The 7,428-nt window shown below is 41.0% G+C and overlaps 1 pseudogene; it reads left to right on the forward strand.

The window, feature by feature from the left end:
* Nucleotides 1-1,661: 1,661 nt before the first annotated feature.
* Nucleotides 1,662-2,363, forward strand: LOC103271528 (annotated as a pseudogene).
* The last annotated feature ends 5,065 nt before the right edge of the window (nt 2,364-7,428 follow it).

Below are 7,428 nucleotides of genomic sequence, written 5' to 3' on the forward strand. Positions count from 1 at the left end.
GGTCCCTTTTGCAGTTTTGAGATTTACTTAAGGGGGGAGCTGTGATTCAGAATCTATCTGCAGGTCCTGGTATCCACCAACAGGTGTATAAATAATCTGAAACCCACTTCCCACTGCCTTGGAATCTGTCCATGCAATGGTGTTGTAGGTTTACTCCCTGAAATAAAATGCAGTTAACAGAGGGAAGAGAATGGAGCAGGCAGTGGGGGAGAGAAAGGGGGGTGGAGAGAGAGAGGAGTAAGGGTGAAAACAGACGAGTGTACCAACAAATTGAGAGAGAGACAAAAATTGAAACATATAAAAACAATAGACCATGGCTACAAAATAACTCCCATAAAAAAAGACTAAAACATACAATGTTGCTAACATACAAGCTTACCAACCTCCTTGTTGGTGTGCTATTCCTCTATACAAATATATGGTTTACAGAGAGAAGAAAATAAAAGAAAGGAAAAGGAGAAAAAAGGAGGGGAACAAAGCAGAAGGAATAGAATCAAGTCAGTAGATTAACAGAATCAATCAAGCACACTTTGAGACTTTTCGTTTAGTCAAATATCCTTTCAGCTCTGATTTCTAGCTGTCTTTTCAAGCTGGTAAGTTTGTTCACAGTTAGGATCAGTTGCCCCTGGCCTGCTGTGAAGGGCAGTTCAGATCATCCCTCAGTTCACCACTGCCCTGTTCACTACTGAGATGTGACCTGTGTCTGTCAGGCTTCCATTTTTCCCCTTTCGGTGTTGTTACCTTGAATCGCCAGCAGGTGGTGTTATCCCTTGCTCCAGATGGTCTTTATCACAGCTGCTCACCCACCCCTAAGGGGAGGGAGATGTTGCCTGGAGGCACACAGGAGGAGACCCATGGCCTGGCAGGACGTCCAGTGGTAGTAGATCTCAGCAGATTTTACTCTCAGGGGGTTCAAGGTCTGAAGTCATGGATCTCCTCAGGCTTGGACCATGCGGTGTGCAATGGCTGCCTTGGCAGTGGCGGCCGTGGCTCACCTCAGACACTGACAGTCTGACATGGAATGGTTGTTTCGGCGGTGGCGGTGGCGGCATCAGTGGTGGTGGCGGCTGGCCTCAGGCACAGACGGAGCGATGTGTAATCGACCTTTGCAAATTTAATGGTGACAGTAGTCAGTATCTTTTACTAAGCATTTGGACATTATTTAAAAATGCAGATGATTGGGCTCCATACCACACAGAGTAAGGAACTTAGCACTTGAACAAGATTCTCAGGTGTTAAATTTGTGAGCTCAGATCTGAGGTGTTCAGTTCTGAGAAACCCTTATGTACAAACACTATTGCCATTGTTGCCATTTTATAGAAATCTAACCAAACAGCTACAGTAGTTTGTTCAAGATCAGTCAGCTAAAATGTGATAGAACAAGTTTTTATCAAGGGAATTAGGTCAAGCACCTTCCGTTTCTATAGTTCTATGAGTCTACACAGTGGATAGGAAGGGGATAAAGTTGGAAAGTGAAAGATAGCAGGGTGGACATAAGAATGCATTGCAACCTACAGAAATTCCTCTTAGATTAAAGGATGTTGAGTCCTGTCAGAGCTGCCAGCTGCATCACAGCGTTCCCCCCTGCCCCAGCACACCCGCCTGTCCCAGGACACTGGGCTTGCCACCCACTGCTCTTCCCTGAGCTACCTGCTGAGGTCATGGCACTGCCAACGAAGTCTAGCAACTTTGATCTGGGCCTTGGCACATGGAGCCCTGCCTCCCAGAAGGAGAGCCTCTGTGCTCAAGCATGCTGCAGGGGTGTTGGCAAGAAGCTGCCAGAGTACAAGGCAGTGGTGGTGGGCACAAGTGGTGTGGGAAAGAGCACACAGACCATCCAGCTGAATCACCAGTGCTTTGTGGAGGACCATGACCCCAACATCCAGAATTCCTACTGGAAGGAGCTGTCCCTGAGTGAAGGAGGTTACATTCTGAATGGACTGGATACTGCAGGGCAGGCCACACATAAGGCCCTGCGTGACCAGTGTGTGGCTATTGGTGATGGTGTGCTTGGCGTCTTCGCTCTCGATGACCCCTCATCTCTGATCCAGCTGCAGCAGATGCGGGCCACCTGGGATCCTCACCCCAACAAGCCCCTTGTCCTTGTGGGCAACAAGTGTGGCCTTGTGATCGCTACCAGAGATGCTAATGCTGCTGCTGCAGCCATTGCCTAGAACTGAGGGACCCCTTTGTGGAGACTTCAGCCAAGACATGCAAGGTGTACAGGAGGAAGCCTTTTCATGGCTTGTTCATGAGATCTAGAGGGCCCAGGAGGCATGGCAAAGGATGCTGTGGCCAGGCCAGATGGGGAGAGGGCCCAGCACCAGAAGGCCACCTTCCACTGTGGCTGCTCTGTAGCCTGAAGATCTTGATTAAGAAAACTGGACCCTTCCCCACGCTGGGATGATGGTTCCCTAGACGTCAGACTCTGATCAACTATCTGTTTGGTACACTGTCACTGTCAGTAAACTGGGGATAGATGGACACTTGTTTTGTTTTCACTTGGTGAGGGGTTTTTTTGGTAACCTGGGAGTGTCTAATGTTGGTTTTCTTATGTCAAGTTGAGATTTTGTGCAAAATTAAATAAATTGTGTTCTTGAATTCCCCCCAAAAAAGAATAATGGATGTTTTCTAATTATTAAATGTAGAGACAATAGTAGAAAGTCCTGTGCTATTTAATAAATTATGGGCATTAAAAGAGTAGTTTTTATTATAGGTGTGTGAAAATATTTCAGAAATACTTGGGAGATTTTTCTTGAGTATGTGACAAGAATGTTAAAATTTTTCATGTCATTCTTAAGAAGTTTGAGGAAAACAGAAATATATCGCTTCCCTAGAATAAATGATGCAATAATAAAAGATTGTGAAAAATATACATAGATTTCTATATGCCAATATCACATTTTTTATTTAACCACTTTCTCAATATTGTAGCTTCATTTTTTTTGTCTAAATCTGTATCTAGATGACATCAAAAATCCACAAGCCATTGAATCAGTGTATTTTTCTGCCTTTTATTTTTTACATAATGGCATAGCCAATTAAATTATTTACTTAAATTACTTTTTGGCTGAACCTTAATGCAAGGTCAAAGTCTCAGGGGCAGGAATTTCTTCTTTGTCTTATATTAGTCTTAGTACTGTGATTAGTTCAATGAGGATATATTCCATGTAGGATGGCTGGCATGTGAATGTTTGGTTCTGCTTTCTTTTTTCTTGCAACATACCAGTCCTGAATTATCCTCTTAAAGTGTTTAATTGGATTTTTGTTTTGGAGATGCACAGAAGATTTAGTTGTCTGGCAACAAGATTAGTATAGTTTAACAAGTCCATGTGTCTTATGGAAAGCCAGATAGAAAATTTTAACTGTATTTTATATATCCCCCTGTTTTTAGATAACAATAGTCCACACTTCTTTATTTAAGCCTTATTTCATATTTCTGATAACACAAATTTATATCTTAAAACCAAGCTATAATGAACTTATTTTTTGTTTATACCAATATATTATCTCTTTTATATTTTTAATAGGAACAGAAGTTTTCAAGAGGTTCTGAAATATCCAGAATGCCTTTCAAAGACTTATTTGTTCTTGTTAGAGAAGCAGGATTCATTTCCTTGTTTGAGTTCTTGAGCAATGGCTATCCACCCAAATTTAATTTCTTGAAGGGTTCTTAAAAATATCTATGCTTGGTCTTAAACTTCAAAGGTTTATTTATAAATAAATAGTTGGGGTTGAATTTTTAAAAGTTCTCCAAGTGATACCAATGTGGGACAAAGGTTGAAGATTACATTCAATACATACATATATGAACTTTTTGAAGCATTCTGAAAAAATTAGGGTAAAGAAAGGTGAAGGAATGAAAGACTGGACAAACCTAAGGAGTGGGGCACATCCCCTGTGTTAAAATAATTACTTCCCATATTTTTAATTCATGTCTTTCAGCATATTTTATTGTATAATACACAGTATACAAGGCCCAAATGTGTTTATTCTGTGTTAAATTGCATTTTGTACTAAATTCCATACATTTATTTTCATCCCAATATAATTCTCTTTATATGTCAGTTAAATTAATTGCCTGGACCCAATAAATTAATACTTTGCCAGTTATACTTTTTCATTTAATTTTAAAAAGTGATAGAAAGGGCTGGGCACGCTGGCTCATGCCTATTAGCTCAGATCTTTGGGAGGCCACGGTGAGAGGTTTGCCTGAGCCCACGGGTTTGAGACCAGCTGGAGTGATGGGCAAGATCTCATTTCTACAATAAATCAAGAAAAGTTAGCCAGGTGTGGTAGTGTGTGCCTGCAGTTCTAGCTACTTGGAAAGCTGAGATGAAAGGTTCACCTGAGCCCAGCAGGTTAAGGTTGTAGTGGCACAAGCATGTCACTGCTCTCCAGCCTGGATGGCAGGGTCAGACTCCAACTGAAAAAACAAACAAAAAAAGTGATAGAAAAAGAGGTATTTATAGACTAAACTAACAAATATTCTTTCCTTATTTGTTAAAGACAGTAATTTTAATATCAATATGTTAAGATTCAAATCAATTGAGAATTTCATTTATAGTATCGCTATTTTAAAGATACTGCTTTACTTGATTTTGAATGTCTTTTTCTTAATTCAAATCTTCCTACACTCAGTTTTTCTTTCACAGATGTGTTTATCATTTATTTATTAATGGAAGCTTTTCATCAGACCAGGGCAGTAGAATGTGCCATTTGAATGCTACCTGGCCATATGTTTTCAAGAGTCCTTCCTTTTGAAGTGGAGCTCATCACTAATATATTGTTTCACAGCTTATTTTTTTCTTTCCTTTTGCTAAGGATTCAGGGTCTCTGTGTTTCTTATCTTTTCTTTATAATAACCACTTCATTGTACAAAATCAAATAACAGTCTTGAGAGACTGTTACATTTTCTAGAGGTTCTCTTTGTCTGCTACTGGATCTGCATTGATAAAAATGAGCTGGGCTCCGTGGCTCAGCCTGTGATCCCACGCCTTTGGGAGGCTGAGGTGTGTGGATTGCCTGAGCCCGTGGGTCCGAGACCCATCTGGGCAGCAAGACCTCATCTCTGCAATAAATCAAAAAATCATCTGGGCATGGTAGAGCATGCCTGTAATTCCGGCTACTTGGAAGGCTGAGGTGGAAGGATCACTGGAGCCCAGCAAGTCGAGGCTGTGGTGGCCGGGAGCAGCCACTGCACTCCAGTCTGGGTGACAGAGTGAGACTCCAACTCAAAAAAAAAGTAAAAATGACTTTGACCTTGAATTCTTCTTTGTTGTCTGGGCCTGGAGTTTCTGAACTCTGGGAAATATTTAGCATACACTGTTCATGCAAAAGTAAAGTGGAAATTAAGTTTCCACTTTGCTTATCACAACCTATTCCAGAGCAGTACTCTAAAACTTTGCATCTCTGTGGCCTTCAAAACAAAGTGGCAACTTGAAATTCTTGTGACAACATCCTGGTGATTTGTAATATATATGTTAGTTTCCCTGAGCACAAATTATTACAAAAAAAACCTGTACTCTATGGAAATGTAACTTTGTAGAAACCAGACTGCTGAAAGGCAGTGATTTGGAACATGTGCTGAATGACTAAGAGCATGAATATTAGGCTTACCCATAATCCACCACTCACTAGATTTGTGACTTTGACAACTTAATTTAATGGCTATAAGCATCAATTCCTCCAATTTTTTAAAAAAGATACTAGCTATACTCATTTTATATACTTGCTAGTAGGTTTAAATAATATGATCTATAGTCAGCTATATCCTTGTAAGAATTTACTAAATGTTAGTTATCACCATTATTATTATCTCTTAAGGAAATCTGAACAATAGGCACGCTCACTTGAATAGATATTAATTAAGCCAAGCTTATTGTACATCAGAAAGATTACATGATATGAAGAAGGAAGGAAAGAGCCATATGAAATTGACACAGAGAGACTGAAATGCAATACAGCAGAGTCACTATATGAGGAAGAATGTCAACAGAGCTACTGCAACAGCAAGTGCAGCACGGGACAATAGCCTCATTCTCTATTGTGTTTGAACATTGAAATTGTATTGTCTGCTCTTGTGCTCCAGTTAATTCTCATGGCTGAAGGCACTGGTGTGTACTTGGACATATATTCTTAGAGCCATACTGGAGTATTATATGATATTTTGCTTTACAGAATTATGTCATTTTCATTAGAACTTTTAATTTCCCTCTAGCTTACAGGAACACAACTGATTATTTGATATTGTTTTTATATGCATGGTACTTTTCATATGTAATTTAATTTTTTCAATATATTTGTATAATTTTCATGTAAATATTCATATATTATCTATGAATATTGTTTTTCCCAATCTGAAAGTTACTTGTCTGTTTGTTGTGTTGAACTGGCTAGAGGATTCAATTTGACGTTGAAGAGGAGGAGTGACCATGCCATAGAAATGCTTAGTGCACTTTTAAATTTTAAGGAGTTTCTTCTAAAATTTCACTGTTAATTTTAATTGCCATATTTAAATTCTAAACTCGAGGGTGGCCCTGAGCCCAGGTTAGGCCGGGGAGCCCTCCGCAGTTTCCAAGGGCCTCACCCTCTCACGCATCTGCTGACCACGGTCTACGGCTAGACTTGTTTTGCAGTTTTCAAGATCCCTGGAGGAGAGAGGCCAGGATCCCTCACCCCCACCCTGAGGTCACAGGGACAGAAGCACGGCCCCTCGTGTCTTGGCCTGCCTAGGCCTAGAAGGACCCCGCGTGCCCTCGTGTGTCCCATCCCCGCAACAGCATTGTGGAGCTACTGTGGCCACCCAGAGACGGATAACATGACTTTAAAAGGCTCGGTGGGTGTGCGCGGGTGTCAGTGCTCCCAGGGCTTGGACGCGCCTGATGCGCCTAGCAACACCTGCTTTATTGTTGTCCTTAGGGGAATCATCCTGAAGTGAAATGTCTTATAGATGGGGCGAAGACCTTCAAACACTGCATAACAAGAAAAGAATTTGGTGAATAAATGTCCTGCAGCTGCTTGATAACTCACTGACAAAGAGTTCCACTTCCAGAAGTATTTTAAAGAAAAAAGGGGAAGAAAAGAAGAGAAGATCCAGAAGAGCGGAGACGGGGCAAGATGGCGACGGCATAGGTGAACTGGTGAGATTCTCTGAACGGACCAAGACTGCAAACTGCTGAATAGACAGACTGTAAAGCAGAGGGAAAAGTGAACAAAACCAGAAGACCCTCATAAGGAAGAACAGGTCATTGCAGAAGAGAAATAAAAGCAACCCCACCTTCTCTCAAAAACAGAATTGAAGAGGGGGAGGGAAAGGGGCAAAGGGAGAAAATCTACAGAAATGAGAAAATCAAAAGAAGAGTATGGGTCTCTCCAGATGCCTGGGAGAGCAGACACTGAGAAATTGACTTTGGATACAACAATGAA

This window comes from Carlito syrichta, unplaced genomic scaffold (assembly GCF_000164805.1).
Source record: "Carlito syrichta isolate Samal-C Ts95f unplaced genomic scaffold, Tarsius_syrichta-2.0.1 Scaffold311741, whole genome shotgun sequence".
In the NCBI taxonomy this organism is placed as follows: Eukaryota; Metazoa; Chordata; class Mammalia; order Primates; family Tarsiidae; genus Carlito; species Carlito syrichta.